The sequence below is a fragment of the Onychostoma macrolepis genome, chromosome 16 (genome assembly GCF_012432095.1).
Source record: "Onychostoma macrolepis isolate SWU-2019 chromosome 16, ASM1243209v1, whole genome shotgun sequence".
Taxonomy (NCBI): domain Eukaryota; kingdom Metazoa; phylum Chordata; class Actinopteri; order Cypriniformes; family Cyprinidae; genus Onychostoma; species Onychostoma macrolepis.
The window spans coordinates 24,408,149-24,425,891 of NC_081170.1; the positions used below are offsets into that span (position 1 = coordinate 24,408,149).

The following is a 17,743-nucleotide window of genomic DNA, read 5'->3' on the forward strand; positions in this document are numbered from 1 at the left end:
TATGTTCGATGGCAGGTAGTGGAGTCCCTGTGATGCGCTGGGCAGTTTTCACCACCCGCTGCAGTGCCTTGCGCTCCGCAACAGAGCAGCTCCCATACCATACTGTGCCACAGTTGGTCAGGATGCTTTCTATTGCGCAGCGATAGAAGTTCACCAGGATAGCCGAGGAGAGCTGATTCTTCCTCAGTGTCCTCAGAAAGAAGAGGCGCTGGTGAGCCTTCTTGACCAGGCTGGAGGTGTTGGTTTTCCACAACATGTCCGCCGAGATGTGGATCCCCAGGAACTTGAAACTGGAGACACGCTCAACAGCCATTCCATTGATGTGGATGGTGTCGTGTGTGCCTCTTGACTCCTTTCTGAAGTCCACGATGAGCTCCTTCGTTTTGGTGGTGTTGAGGAGCAGGTTATTTTCAGTGCACCATGTGGCCAGGTGCTGGATCTCCTCCCTATATGCAGTCTCATCGTTGTTACTGATGAGGCCAATCACCGTGGTGTCGTCTGCAAACTTGACGATGGAATTAGATCCATACACAGGCTTGCAGTCGGAGGTGAAGAGGCAGTAGAGAAACGGGCTTAGCACACAGCCCTGTGGTACACCAGTGTTAAGTGTGATGGATGTGGAGCAGGTGAATCCTGATCGAACATTCTGGGGTCTGTTGGTCAGGAAGTCCAAAATCCAGTTGCGCATTGAGGTATTGATGCCCAGGTCTCCAAGTTTGGCTATTAACTTGGTTGGGATGACAGTGTTGAATGCTGAGCGGAAGTCAACAAACAGCATACGTGCATAAGTGTTCTTATTGTCCAGGTGAGTGAGCACAGAGTGCAGTGCCATGGAAACTGCATCCTCTGTGCTCCTATTGCTACGGTAGGCAAACTGGTGTGAGTCCAATGTGGATGGTAGAGAGTCTTTTAGGCGTTTAATTGTAGTAAACACTCTAAACATTTACACACATTACCTGGAATGAAAACAATAAACTCCTAGTCTTGAAGGTACACACAGTATGTAGTTGCAGTGGAGTGGTCTGGTGTTTGGTGCCTTGGAAGAACTGACTGGGTTGCATCTGAAATCTTGCGGTGATGACAAAGCACCAATAGCCGCTTTTCCACTGTCGGGCCAGTGCGGGCCAGTGCGAGCCAGCGCTCTAAACGGGCCGGGCGGGGCTAATAGCCTCAGACCTGTAGCACCGAGCCCAAAATCATGATGCGTTTCCACCGTCGGGCCAGAAGCTCCGCTGTGCTTCACTAAAACCCGCCCTTTACACGCCTCTCTGGAACAACATCACGCAACCCCATCATTTCATCAACAGAGAGAAGTTATCAGAAAACTAATCAGAAATAAGTCACTGGAACTAGCGCGATAACAAAACGAACATGATAAAAGCGGTTGTTTGTTTGCATGTTTTGTTAGATTTAAATTCAAAAGCATCGATGTTTTACAATAGCCTATTAAGTGATACATTGATCATAATGAATTAATTTGTCAGGATTGAAAATTAGTCATACAAAAATAAAGCAATGTGAACCATAATTTCACAAAAGAAAGAGGACAAATAGGCCTACCCTACTTATTCAGTAGAGTCTGTTTCTGTTTATTTGTAGTCACAGTATACATCACGTTAGCAGAGGGAGCTCCCGAACAAAAAACATTATACTGTATATTTTTATGAAACACGGAGCTAAAGTCTCGAGACGAGTCTTATGACAGATAAAATATGTTACTAAATAAATACACGATTGTTATAGAGAATGAGAAGCTGACGTCGGATTTCTTCAAGCGGTCGTATTTACCATGTTTAGTATGGTAATGTTAATGGCTAGCGTGCATAGTCTTTTGCATCGCTTATAAATATTTCTGCCTTGTATGGTGATAATCCACATCGGATCAAGTTATTTCAAACACTCGCTGCTGTCTGAAAGTGAGTTTTGAGCTAAAATTATTTTAAAAGCATTTAATGCTGGTGTTATAGCTGTTAACTTTATGAAATTATCTGTAGCGCTGACGCTCTCAAGACGCAGAGAAACTCCGCCTTTGTTCATAAACACTCCTCTAGCCCCAGTTGGCCCGCTTTGGCCCAAGGTTTTCGTCGGGCCAGAAAACCCCCGGCCGTTGGCCCTGAGGAAGCACCGACGAGGCACAATCAAGCCCATTAAGTGACAGTGGAAACGCGACTGGCCCTGGCACGCACTAGCACGCCCGCTTTTGGCCCGACAGTGGAAACACGGCTTTATGAAACCTTTGGCCACACCCTGATGGAGAAAGAAAAGTACATTTTAAGTTAAAAAAATTAAATGATGCCTTTTAAATCACTTACAATGTATCAATATCAGTTGATTAAGTCAATTTGTGATGAAAAAGAAGTTGAAACCATTTTTTTTTTTTTTGGCATAAATCCATCCATTGCACAACAGGGAGCATTGATGCTGACTGGATTTGTAATAGAACATGCACATTTCATATTATAGGGCTAAGTTACATTAAATAGCATAAAATAATATCAAAATATAATGGTCCTGCCTGTTGTTAATAAATACCAATGGTGACGTTTTACAAATTGATTGATCAGTTGTCCCAGTGTTTACTGAGCCACTTTTGACATTGTGTTTTATGGATTAAACAAGGTGAGAGCACGTTCCCTTAACTTAAATTTCCCTCAGACATAACGTATCATACAACGCTTATTCAATGTTTTTATTGATGTTGTACGCCTGTGTATAAATATTAGTGGTGGGCATAGATTAATTTTTTTAATCTAGATTAATCTTGGAATTAATCTAGATTAAAATGGCTCATTTGAATTCTGCCAAGTAGATCAGAATAAATTCACTACTAGTAGTAAACAACTAGCAGTCATCAAGAATTTAATATTGATAATAACATTGAAGACATTGTATGATTATTCCTTAAAGATAAGGTTATAATAGTTTTAATAGTAGTAGCCTATTATGTTCTGCCCAATGTCTTCAAGTGAAACCGAACTTTTTTTTCTGACGGGTTGCCGTGAATACCTTTACGTTTCTGTGTATATGATATGAGGATAGTTTTTCTCAAATGAAACGCTCGTGAAGTGACTCTCAGAGCAGTTCTGGAGATGTTGTTCATGTATTTATGTCCTCATTTAGTGAGACGACAGACGTTAATATCACCGCAAGCGTCACGCGGTCTTCTGTATGAGTAGTGAACTAACCCGCGCGTCTTGCGCCATACATTAACACAGAGACACGCAGAAGTCATATTTAAATAGACGTTTTGCTTAATATTTACAAATAGGAGTGGGAGTGTGCTTACTTGTGTGTGCGCCACGTGTGTGTGTGTGCGAACTGGGCGGAACTCCGCTGTGCGCGATACAGAGAGCGTGACCATGTAACGTAGAGACAGAAATGACTTGCCGATCTTCATTGGGAAGCTTCTTAAAAATACATTTTCCCTGAAGCAAACCCGGCTGCTTCATAGCTGCATCCATTTTAGCACGCATACACACAGGTTCGAAGACTCGTTCTCGCCCCCTACAGTGCAATTCGGCTAGGTATACATCCGCGCTAAAATATCAGGTGAAAGTCATCATAGCTTGCGTAGTATAGACCCAGCTCCCAACCCAACTTTGAGAATAGATTAACGGCGATATTTTTTTATCGCCCGATAAGAGTCTCGCGTTAAGGCAGCACGTTAACGCCGATAACGGCCCACCACTAATAAATATATACATTTTAAATAAAACATTTACACCTTTATAATATACGTTTTTATAAATGCAGTATAACGTTAAGTATAAATATTTATTCAGTGCCACTTGACTTACTTGATGCCTGAACTTGACATACACTGTCTTATATCCACTTTTTAACAACTCATAAAACTTTCTAAATGTCCACTCAAAAAAATTGGATATGTTGCATGATTTTCTCGTTAAATTTAGTCTAAAAAATAACATTTATTTAGTGCAACTCACCTGACTCGTGAACTTGACAAAATGGCGGTGCTGTTTCTCCCGCGAAGTCACTCAGGCTCGTGCACGTGCGGAATGATCTCAGTGTTGGCTGGATTTGTTTTTATTAGTTTAGTCAACATTTAGCATTCGGAATGTTGACTGGATTTGAAAATAACCATTCATTTAATATTTTCAAAATATATTTGTGCAGACTTAATGTCTTCTCAACTAAGCACAAGCAATAAAAAGAGTTCAACTTAAATATTTGATAACACTTTATTTTGATAGTCCACTTTAGACATTCTACTAACAGTAAGTAACTTTACAACTACATGTCAACTAGCAGTCATTAGAGTATTAGTAGACTGTCTGCTTAATATCTTCTAACATTTTATTTTGATGGGTCCACAACATACAACATACTGACTATGAGAAACTTTACAAGTATATGTCAACTTATTCTACTAACCCTAAACCTACCCTGCTGAGTTAGTAGACATGTAGCTGCAAATTAATGAGAATTAGTTGACACGTCGTTACAAAGTTACTTATAGTTAGTAGAATGTCTAAAGTGGACTATTAAAATAAAGTGTAACCAAATATTTTTGCCCTTTCAACGTTTTGTTAATTGGATTTTTTACAGTGTACATATGCCACAGTATTACTGAAGTGGGAGGAACATCATAACTAATTTACACAACTGTTAAAAAGTCTGGGGTCAGTAGGATTTTTACATATTTGAAAGAAGTCTCTTATACTCACAACTCAAAAAACAGTTAAAACAATAACATTGTGAAATGATATTACAATTCAAGAGAACTGTTTTTTTTTTTTTTTTGAATTTGAATATGTTAAAAGTGTAATGTATTGCTGTGATCAAAGCTGAATTTAACATCATTACTCCGGTCTTCAGTGTCACATGATCTCCACATGATGAGGATTATTCTAAAAGCAACTCATGTAAACACCTTAATCATAATATTGTCTTATTCAGAGTAAGGTAAATAATTAGATTATTGATGTCCATGTAAACGTAGTCATTGTTAAATAGACTCCAGATCTTTAAATGGTATTGTACAATACTGTTCTAAAGTTTACAGTCGGTGAGGTTTTTTAATAAATTCATTTTTATTCAGCAAGGATGCATTAAATTGATGAGAAGTGAGAGTAAATATTTTTGTTTCAAATAAACACTGTTCATTTTAAACTTTGTTCATTAAGGAATCCTGAATAATACACACAAAACAAAGTACGAATCAGGAATATTTCCTGAGCAGCAAATCAGCATATTAGAATGATTTCTGAATAATCATCATGTAAAACTGAAGAGTAATGATGCTGAAAATTCATCTTTGATCACAGAAATAAAATACATTTTAACATCACTCACTCATGTTTGGATGTCAAAACCTTCTTAAAATAACTTTAATAAAGAATTGTAAAAGATGCATGGTGATATGCATTTTTTTCACTACATATTTGCATATATGAAGTGATTTAATGAGCTTTCTCATGCAGCTTACCCGTTTCCTCACACATTCTAATTCCAATAACCCACTGACAAAACCTTTACAAAGCTATTAAAATATCCCAACTACACATAAATATGTGATGAAAAGTCAAAACTTTGATCAATCAGAGCTCAGTATACAGAGTTAGCATACATCGTCTGAAAACAGTTGAGATGCTAACTGACTTTTTCGAAGACACTAAACCGTCTTTATGAAGTAAATATTCAACAGAAGGGTATCAATTACAAGAAAGAAAAGTGTCAGGAACAGTTGTATGTAATATTTGTGTGATTTTAAGAACTAAACTCAACTGAAAACGGTGAAAACAGCAGCGAGAGATGCAGTGTTGCAGCAGTCAGTTTGAGAGTTGCCGCCCCGTTTCCATGGTAACTCCCTGCTGCAGCGTTTGAATGAGACTCAGAGCTTGCGTCCATCAAAACACATCACAGTCACGCACCATTTAAATAAACATTATATAGAACATAAACAACAACATTTTTTATTTAATTTTGAATTTTAATCGTTTTGTAGTTATATGACCCATTCATACATAGGTGTAAACTGCAACCCGCACGTGATAGTGGGACAAAGTAGCACTTTTATTTTTATAGATTTTTTGTTATTTTTTTATTAGATTTTGTATTGTTGTTTTTACGATCATTCAAACTATTTATTTCATTTAAAAATGTGCTTGCAGTTTTTATACTATACTTTTGTTAATAATTATAACTCTCAATATTTTTATTCAGTGCTTCAGATTCCTTTTAACTGTAAAAATGTAATGTAATACATAAATGTAATATATATATATAATTTATAAAACAAAGATGTCATGTAAGAGCTCAGTAGAAACACAGGACAGACCCTCCGCTTGCCACTGGTGCACCGACGGAGGCCCAGCCGCGGCAAACCGCTGGTGGCGTGCCACCCAAAAACAGCGTTTTTAGATTGGTCGGCTCGCCGATGGTGTGCCGACGGTGGTCCGACCATATTAAGCCGCTGAATTTGTGCCGCCCAAAAACCGCTGGTGGACCGCCAAGTCATTGTTTGCTGGGTTGTATAGAAGTTTATACTGGTTTATTCCATATACAAACACCCATGGTAAAATTAGTATATGTTTATATGATGAATTTTTATATGGTAATGTATGTTAAGACAATATGTTAGCAGGGTATGTGTTATTTAAATATGCAAGTGTATTGAAGCAACATATGCAAACCTTTGGTATGTTTATATAGAATTTTATACAGGTTTATATAAAGTACCCATAGTACAATTTGTATATATATATATACTCTTAGAAGAAAAGGTTCAAAAATTAACCTTTTGAGGTTCCTGGAGATTGCAACTGTGGAGGAACCTTGAAGGTTCATTTTTGAACCTTTTTGAAAAGGTTCCAATTGGAACCTTCACTTAAAGGTGCATTAATGACCCTCATGGGTTCCTTTTTTTAACCTTTTTCTAGATAGCAATAAAATTGGTTTCACTTAATTTTGATGGTCCCTTTAACACATTCTATTGATTATAAGTAATGTTGCACCTACATTTCTACTGACTCTCATTAGAGTGTTAGTAGTGTATTAGTTGACTGGTAGGGTTAGGGTTAGATTAAGTTGACACGTTCTTGCAAAGTTACTTAGTCAGTTGAATATCTGTTGGGAGACCAACACAATAAGGAGTTAGTAGATATGAAGCAGACAGTCTACTAATACTCTTATGAGAGTTTGTTGACATGTAGTTGCAACATTACTTAGTGTCAACAGAATGTTCAAAAGGGACCATCAAAATAAAGTGTTACCATAAAATTATTATTAATATTATTATACATTATTAATCCAATTTCACTATATAGACAGAACACTGTGATTGTCCACAAACTGTTTAACACATAAATATGTATTACAAACAAACCAACAAACACATAAATAAATAAATAAACAACAATCAAACATAAATGTGTTGCAAACAAACCAACAAACACATAAATAAATAAATAAATAAACAACAATCAAACATAAATATGTGTTACAAACAAACCAACAAACACATTAATAAATAACAATCGACATCATGCATTTATATACATATACATTAATTTAATTAAAAAAGAGACTCTGCATCCAAGGCACGTCCCTTTATAAACAGCACGGGGTTGGGTGTATGTGGTTGTATGTGTATGTAAGGAGAAAATAAGGTTATACTATAACAATATTTAGTAGTTAAAGTGAATTCTTTTTTTTTTTTAATTAAGATTAAAAAATGAGTCAGCAATAAATCTTTGACTATTTTTGAACCTGTCAATGTAAAAGAGGCTTTGAAAAGAAAGATGAGGCAGTGTAAACTGTATTATCAACATAATTAAGATAATAGAGAGGGTGGCAAGTAGTCATGAAAAACTACATTATGAGTTTTTTTGTTTGCAAGAATCCTTTACTAATATTATAAGTTGACATCAGTGAGAAAACAGTTAATTCTAAATAACAAATTGTAATCAAAAGTATATGACCCATTAAAGGGATATTTTGTCGTCATTTACTCTCCCTGATGTTGTTCCAAACAACCCTTTTTCTTCTGCAGAACACAAAATAAGATATTTTTAAGAATGTTAAAGAATGTCCATATGATGAAAATCACCGGGGTCCAGAACAACAATTTTCAGTGACATTCTTGAAAATAATTTCTTTCACAAAACAAAAGAAAGTCATACAAGTTTGAAACAACATGAAGGTGAGTAAATTATGACAGAATTTTTATTTTTGTTTGAATATTCCCTCTATTCATTCTTGCTGATTTTACTGTGGAACATGCACGGACACAAACCGTTCCACAGAATAACCCCTAACTATATGTTTAGAAGAAATGATAACCAGGAGAAGGGGTTGAAAAAGAAAAAAATATAGATTTAAATATTATGGATACACTGTTCCAAATGCACTCGCCTCACTGATGACATGAAGAGATCTCTGATTCTCCTTTAATAGAAGTGGAAACAGCAGGACAGCAGCAACCATTGAGACCTTAAATATAAAATGTGTTAAATTGAATATGGCATACTATGTTTCTGATAATTGTGATTCTTAGCATTACTGTTCATGTAAATCAGTGATTTATTACCTTTGTGTGCCAAACCAACGCAGATTTGTTTTTCTTCATTCAACTCAGTAACAATATCTACCCCAACTGCTCTTCTTTAGCACTCGTTGATCACTGTCTGTGCCACCAGACTCTGTCTGTGACACTTACCCCTACTGGCCTTGGCCTCTTTTGATACAAATCTTGGCCAGATAGATCATCCATCTACAAAATAAATAAATAATAGAAAAATAAACATATACCTGAAACATTCTCACTTGATAATAGAAATGTAAGTATCGAAGTGTCACTTTATTTTAGCAAACCTACCTCTACAATGGCTGCCATATTTTTGATGGACTCCTGGTAAAATGATCTGTTTTCTTTGCTGAACCTGCAGCAAATTTCATTTATTTCTTCAACATTAATCAAAGGTGATCTTTCTCTTTTGGAATTTGTTTTTAAGCACATCCTCTGCCAGTCTTTACTCTCAAGAACTGTTATTTGGTAACCAGGGCTGAAGACATCTTGTTGTGTTCACCTGTTGCATACCTGAAAATAGAGAAAAACATTTTTAGCCTCATCATTCTCTAAAATTATAAACTTACTGCATTGTGGAAATTACCATGTATATGTGCACATCTAATCAAACAGACCTTGAATTATTTTTGATCTTGTTTGCTTTGTCCTTTCAAAGAAAAAAAAAACTCTTCTCTCAAGTCTTTTTTATTGCTACAATATGTTGCTACAAACAAACAATATGTTGTCTTGAGACTGATCCAGGTGAAATATCAATAAGAAGTCCTACAAAACAAGTTTGCAGAAAGGTGCATGTTAGTATGGTAAAAACAGCTCAATGATTTGCAAAGATCACAATATAGTTCGGCTAAACATATGACGACACCTGACCTGAGCATTACACCTAACTGAGCATCCCATTAAAAGTGGGAATGCACTGAAAGTTGCTTTGTAATAACAATGTCAACCAAATGCATAAATGCGAGAAAATGTTAAAGTCTCTAAGTTCTTCCGTACATCCCATTAAATAATTAGCCTGAGGGAAGAAACTGTTCCTGTGTCTGGTCGTTCTGGTTCTCAGAGCTCTGTAGTGTTGACCAGACGGCAGCAGTTATAATAGTTAATAATAATTAGTAGCCTAAATGTGCCCACAAATTTTTAAACCCGTAGAGTAGCAACTTACTCGTGGTGTCTGTGGTCTTGCTGGCATCTCAGTCTTTAGGTTTTCTTGTAATCTTATGAATTTAACTTAGTCCTTCATTTTTGGTAATATTTAAGCTTTTGTAGTCTCAGTTAGGTTCATTAAAATATCTCCATCAATTTCAGTCTGTTAAAACATGAAATTATAGTTATAAAGGCAGTTATAAAGTACATACAAACAGTATTATTTTAATTCAACATACTACCTTGATAGGGACAATGGTGTCTCTTTTGAGAATTGATGATAATAGCGTCTGTCCTCCAGGTTCTTCACGAATGAAATAGCGGCACGTGACCAAGCACTCAATGTAGCTCGCAGCGCCCTCTGTTGGTGAACTCTGGACCGGTAAACTAACTTAATATTGTGGCCACATTAACATCGTTTGTACTTAATTTTTCTACAATTCTGTGGCCCATCGTCATTTATTCATTATGAAACACACAATTATGACATTACGTAGGTGTTATTTTCATAGCTTTTCAAAAAGATCATAGTTTATTTGAAAGGTTTTGTTGTCTTACCTCAGATATTCGTGCTGCTCCACTGAGTGCCGCTGCTTACGCTTGAATGTTTGTTTGTAACGGTTTTTCCGCGCGACCTCTGACCTCGCGCGAAACAGTTTCAGTGCTTTGCGTTTCGTTATGCACCAAGCCCAGAAACCCTCGGCCTGGTTTAAATGTTTTTGTTTTGTTTGTTTTTATTCTCAAAATCGAAACAATATAATCACAATAGTAATAATAATAGTATAATAATGATAATGATAAAAACAACAACAATAATAAAACTACTAATAAAGAAAGAAAGAAAAATAATCTTGCTGATGAAACCTTACACAACAGATTTGCTTCACATTTGAAGGAGTGTTAATGACATAATGGTGTTCCTCAATAATATAAACACAGGCCCAACCTGATCATGTTTAAAAGGTGTTTGCCAACCAGATTCATTTAAAATAACTTTTGTCACTTGTTTTGTTCTGAGCTGAATTAGTAGGTTTTCTGAGATTTGAAGGTTGAATGTGAAATGTTAAAGGATGCACAGGTGTAAAATATGAAGATAGCCTATTGAATATAAAGTTTGGTCCCACTTTATTAGGTGGCCTTAACTAATATGTACTTACATTTAAATTAATAATTTGGTACAATGCACGTATTGTGTACATACATGTTTTTACATTGTACTTATATTTTTAAAAATACCTATAGTAGGTATGTAGTTACATCTGTAATTCATTTATGTAAGTACATTTATAATTACATTGTAGACCCATTACTTACACCTTAACCCACCCTTAAAACTACCCATACCACCAAACCTGTCCCTAACCTTACCCGTATCCCTCCTCAATAGCAGCAAAAGTGTTTTACAATACAATATGAACACAATAAGTACATTGTACTTATTTTTTGCTGCAAGTACATAGTTAAGGCCACCTAATATAAAGTGTGACCTAAAGTTTCTCTTTAGGGGTAATAATTTCACCCTCTCAATTTAACACAGAATAGCTTCTTGTTCATTTATGAACATAAAACTGAACTTTGATTTTTGTGATTTTTAATTTGTGTTCTAAAAATTGACAACAACATAGTGCCCTAAAGGTTATTGTGCAATTTAGAGATATGTGAGGTGCATGGGGCACAGACGGAACACATTGTATCAACTCGAGGCCTAAACATTTTGGTTAAACTGATGGAGACCACAACTGCATCTGACATCACAATTAGTAACTGAATAAGAGTAAATTCATTAATACTGAGTTTGTGAATTAGTAATTTACTAATGTAACAAGCAAATGGTGTTCTAACTGTAATCAGTCTAGTCTTTACAGTACATCTTAGAAAAGGTTCATGAAATAACCTTAACTATGCTAGGTTCTAATATGAACCTTTTACCACAACAAAGGTTCAAAAAATAACTGCCAAATAATCAGTGGATCATTATAGAACCTTTAAGTTCAACTTTGAACCTTTTTGATAGCTAGAAGTTCAGATTTGCACTTTAAAGTTCTTTTTTGAACTCTAAAGGTTCAATCTCTTCTAAGAGTGAACCTATACAGATAGTACATATTTCAGAATGAACTATTACCGCGGGATCGCTCGCCGCCGTGTCTACAAAATGTATTTGCAGCTTTTTACCGCTTAGAGGCGCTTTAACAACACCAAAGCCCATTTTCGCGCGTAGCAGTCAGATTTGCCTCGTCAATGGGTTATATAAGGCTGCAGTCAAATCTACGAAAAACACTGTAATTAAAATAATTCATATTCAAAGAAGCAAATTTAATACTCATGAATTTATGTGCGTTTTTTATTTAAAAATAATTCAAGCAGCATCAAGCCTGTATGCCCGTGCTCATCTTTACTCTCTACGTACTACAGTGGGCAAAATATGTCAACCAAGTAAAAAAAAAAAAATAATCGTCATTTATGTTTATGTTAATCCCTTAATTTATTTTAGTAAAACGTGAGCTGGTGTGAATATGTTAAATTATCACTCACGAAATTTGTCATGATTGACAGTGATAATCCATAAGCTATATGTAGATGAAAAATATCAAATTTCAACATATGTGCAAAAAAGAAAAAAGAAAAAATGGCTGAATATGTTTATTAAAGCTTTAAAAAGTCTCTAAACATTTTTGTTTCTATAGTGATTAGAAATATTAAATATGTAATATTATTTGTAATAATAATAATAAATATTGTTATTAAATATTTAATATAAGTATTATAAATACAATATTAATATTAATAATTAAATATAAAGTTAACCGCATTTGCATTAAATGCAATATCATCCACTATTATTTGTTTCTGTCCTATTTGATTAATTAATTAATTAATTTCAATTTAAGGCCCTAGCCCCAAAACATTCATGGGTGAACTCATGTGTGGAGCTTTGGAACCCAGCACTTCTTGTTCAGGTTTGGTTCAGTGTCAGGCTTCGGACATTCGGACATAGACTGTATTTTTCCCCCAGCTGGTAATTTTTGTGTTTTGTTTATTTTTGAAGTCTAAAAAGCCCATTAACCTCTGCATCCTTGAGTCCTCCTTCTTCCTTGCCTCACCTGACAATAAGTAACATACAATATTCAAAAGTACATTAAAAATATATGTGCACACATTTATCGCAGCCCTTATTAAGAAACTAACCTTTCTGTCATCTTTGTTTAAAATATTTGGTTTGTTATACTTTTCTTAAATTGAAATTTATTCTGAGTGTATGCTAGAATTCAGAAAAACACAAGAGTCACTGATGTGCCGGTATATTAATTATCTTCAATAATCATAACTTGTGTCATATACTGAGAATATACCACGGGCAACATACTGAATAAAGTCCTACCCACACACACATGCAGGGAAATGTTGTGCTTGTTTTACTGGAATAATAAGCCTACAGTATATCTGTGTCAGAGTAGCCTACACTGTAGTAGGCTAACTCGGGAAAAGCAAGAGCTGGAAATACTCTTGGCTGGATTTTCAGAGTAACAGTTGTGTGAATGCTGCACTCCATAACTTACACTGCCTGTACTGCCCTAGTATCTCATTTTTTTTAGTTCTGGTGCTGTCAGTAGCAAGCCCATTATTACATTTAACATGGTCGATGCCCATATTAGCAAATAAGCAATGTATGATACATTTTTTCCTGCCAAAATAAAAAACTTGTGCTACTTTTGTTTTTATGTGGACAATTGTGCCAAAGAACAGTTATAATTTCGAGTAATAATTTCAACTCACAGTAATTCCACCACTTTTTAATTCCTGATTAAGTACATTTACATTTGAGTAGTTTTTGATGGGAGTTTTGATTTGTTTACATTGTTATGTGCACAAAGGATCATTTTCCACCCAAAGTACAATCTTTCTTTACATATTTCTTTAAAAATATACAGTCTCAGCTTTTTAAGTACTGTTCTGAATTATAAAGAAAAAATCTCTGAATTTAAGGAGTATAAATGCCATAAGCCTCTGTCTTATCCTTGTGTATCTCCCCCTACAAGGTTTATTGCAACATAGAAAGTGCTGCACTGTAAAAAAAAATAATAATAAATAAAAAAAATAAATAAATCAAAAGTTGAGAAAACTCAAAAATCTGCTGAAGCTGGTTGCCTTAAACTTTTAGGTTTTCTCAACTTTTTTAAATTTTTTTTTACAGTGTGGTGGGGGCTGAACCATCATACAGTTGAGGAAAGATTGTGTTGGAGTTCCACAGAACCTGGGAGGAGTATAAGATGGTAAGATTCAGTCTTATGGAGTGAAAGAAACAATTTAAGATATTTGAAATTGCTATAAATGTCCTTGGAAATTAATGTCCCAGCTAGATTCATTACTCATCCGACTAAAATTACAATTAATGTCTTGATAAAAAATATTAGGGACATAATTTTTCAACAAAGCAAGCCAGCAGTGCAGTTCAGTCTTTCTACATACCCACCTGAGAGTGACAGAACATGAGCTGGACAAGGTCACAGTTCATTTTAGGATTGGCAATGCTTTTGAAGCAGAGACTCCCCCATCACTACTAGCATAGCGCCATCTACAGGCGTGGCCTGAGTGTGTGGATGTCAAATGGACAGCAAATTTCTGATGTCAGTTTGATTTTGGGACATGTTTCAAAAGGAGATGTGGGAAATCGATGCTGTCTGAGGCCCCAGTTAAGAAAAAAAATGCTACTTAAATGTAATCAGGCTGACAAATAATTAATATTATGCAATACATATCAGTCAAACACACAAATCATTGACGTCAATTTGACATCTAAACTATGACATTGATTTGATGTAAATTAAATGTCAAACACATTTGCCTGCATATACATTAAACCAATTTCAGTGTGAGTATTAACTTGATATTTTCACCCAATTATCACTGGAAGAAATTGCTGTCCAAACTGACCTTAAAATGATATTATACAGCATCTTGTTCAAGTCTTGACTAACATTTGACAATGGTGTAATACGGCTGTGTGCATTGATCTTTAAAGGTGCAATAGGTGATTGTCTTCACAAACATTTTTTGTTATGCTGGTTGATATTCTCTTCACATCCCGATAGCAATCAATAAATTAAGTGGTCTAAATGTATTTATCTGTATTTATATATTCTGTGGAGGGCGTAGGACAAAGAAATGTTTGCGAAGGCGCGAGGACTGGAATTGGGAACCGCTGATGTAGTAATGTTCTGTGAGAGTATGTGCGTTCAGGGGGTGTGGCTTTGGACGGCGATTGCAGGGAGGGTTGGATGTTTGCTTTCAGTGCTATCAGGCTAAAGATAGCATTTTCCAAGATCTCCTGCAGCTTTAATTTTGGATTGCGTTAGAGCAGTTTGTGGAGTATTAGGCTGAATCATTATTCGTTTGTCATTTACTGAATCGCCTTTATGAAAGACGCTTTGTCCATATATAGCACTGTTAGAACTGAATGAAGAAACTCAGCATTTCTCCACAATCTGCAAATACCGTACCTATATATATATATATATATATATATATATTTTAGGGGTGTCAACGTTAACGCGTTAACGCATGCGATTAATCAAAAAATGTTTACGCGTTAATATTTTTTTAATGCAAATTAATCGCTTGATAAGGTTTGACCCCAACTTCTTCCCGTCATCGCAGCGCGGAAGGTTATCTATCACCGTGGGATGAGGGTACAGCGAACCAGTGTTGCTAGGGTAACGGCACAAGTGGGCTATTTTGAAAATAAAGTCGCGGGAAAAATTACAGAGCCGTGGTTTGCGGTTTTTTGGGCTACTTTTATAATGTACAAAGTGTATATAGACAAATAATAATTAAAATAGATTATTTTACTAATGTGTATTATACTTGGAATGTATACCTGACGACTTAAGAACGAGAGGCGGTTGTAACATCAAACAACGTGAGTTTCAGCCAAAGCATAACGTTACATGTTAAGGCTTTTACACAGCAGAAATAAACATGACAACAGCCACTATAGATTATATAAGATAATAAACACATGATTACGATAAGATATGGTCTGTATGTGATTTTTTTTTTTAGATGAATGAGGACATCTGAAATGCTAATTTGTGCAGCGATATAAAAGGCTATAAATAGCATATTTTAACAACAGTAAACGACCAAATTCCACATTTGATTGTAAAAGGAAGTTATTACAACCACTCGGTGGTTTGAAGTGAGTTCTGAGTAAAAGTGCACTATCAATCTCATAAATTGTCTTATGAAACATGATGCTAATGTTAGCTCTAATGCACCTGCAGAACAGGTCCAAATCTTCTTTATAATGCATTTTGTCATAATACTTCACATAAGGTTGCAAGAAATGTTTTGTTGTATTTATTTAGAAATACTTTTGATAATAGTTGGGTAAATGTATACTGAGATTGAAGCGATGTGGCTTGATAAACGTTTTATTGCCAGTATAAAGGCTGATAATGGCCGAATAAAAACAAAAGAATAATAAGGATTATGTATCATACCTGGCAGAAGTGTGAAAGGTTCTGTTTCCTTAAACTAGTTTGTCATGCATTTCTTTTTCAACACATTTACAGGTAAATCCCAGTATTTTAAATTTGTGATTTAATCATGATTAATCACAGTCCACGAGTGTGATTAACGAGATTAAAGTTTTTAATTGATTGACAGCACTAATATATATACATATATACAGTGCATCCTGAAAGTATTCACAGCACTTCACTTTTTCCACATTTTGTTATGTTACAGCCTTATTCCTAAATAGATTAAATTCCTTATTTTCCTCAAAATTCTACAAACAATACCCCATAATGACAACATGAAATAAGTTTGTTTGAAATCTTTGCAAATTTATTAAAAAAAAAAAAAAAAAATCACATGTATATAAGCCTTCACAGGCTTATGAGTATTCACAGCCTTTGCTCAATACTTTGTTGAAGCACCTTTGGCACCAATTACATCCTCAAATCTTTTTGGGTATGAAGCAACAAGCTTTGATCATTATCATTTGGCAATTATCTGCCATTCTTCTCCTCGCCTCTTCACCTCTCAAGCTCTGTCAGGTTGAATGAGGGCAGACACACATTTTCAGGTTTTGATTACTTGATTGGGTTCAATCCCAGGCTGTGGCTGGGCCACTCAAGGACATTCACAGAGTTGTCTATAAGCCACTTTTGCTGTGTGCTTACGGTCATTGTCCTGTTGGAAGATGAACTTTCTGCCCAGTCTGAGGTTCTGAATGCTCTGGACTAGGTTTTCATTAAGGCTATCTCAATATTTTGGTGCACTGAGCTTTTCTTTTACTCCGATGTGTCCCTCAGTCCCTGCCACTGAAAAACAGCCCCACAACATGAGGCTTAGAATTGAGGTTCATCAGAACAGAGAATCTTGTTTCTCAGAGCCTGAGGGTCCTAGGTGCTTTTTTGCAAATTCCAAGTGTGCTTTCATGTGTCTTCATTGAGGAGAGGATTGAGCTTGGCTATACCGCCATAATGCCCAGATCGGTGGAGTGTTGCAGTGATGTTTGTCCTTCTGTAGGTTTTTCCCATCTGCATATATGATCATGGAGCGCAACTAGAGTGACCATCAGGTTCTTGGTCACCAGTCTAGACAAGGCTCTTCTCCATCAATTGCTCATTTTGGCCAGGAGGCCAGTTCTAGGAAGATTCCTGGTTGTTTCAAACTTATTCCATTAAGGGTAACAGAGACTACATGCTTCTGTGGCCCTTCAATGCTGCAGCAATTTTTCTGTACCCTTCCCCAGATCTGTTCCTCGATACAATCCTCTCTTGTAGGTCTACTGACAATTCCTTGGACTTCATGGCTTGGTTTGTGCTCTGACATGCACTGTTAACTGTCCCAGCAAACATGTTAATGTGGGGCCCACATGGGTTTCACATGGGCTACAGGGGTACAGAGTGGGCATGGACTCAAAATGGGCATCTTATCTGGGGCCCACTTGGGTGACCCAGCTAGGACCCATGGGTGAACCCAGGTGTGCATCTTATCTGGGGCCCACTTAGTAGGCCTGTCGCGATAGTCAATATATCGACT

General features: G+C 36.0%; 1 long non-coding RNA gene across 2 annotated transcripts; it reads right to left on the reverse strand.

Annotated features, from left to right (window-relative positions):
- Positions 1-7,590: 7,590 nt before the first annotated feature.
- LOC131522276 (uncharacterized) lies at positions 7,591-10,285 on the reverse strand. 2 transcript variants are annotated; one of them, XR_009266491.1, is made up of 6 exons: positions 9,934-10,285; positions 9,711-9,854; positions 9,166-9,313; positions 8,840-9,061; positions 8,552-8,734; positions 7,591-8,454 (listed from the first exon to the last, which is right to left on the reverse strand). It is a non-coding gene; the product is annotated as an uncharacterized LOC131522276 (long non-coding RNA). The 2 variants fall into 2 exon arrangements; XR_009266492.1 differs by lacking the exon at positions 9,166-9,313.
- Between the last annotated feature and the right edge of the window lie 7,458 nt (positions 10,286-17,743).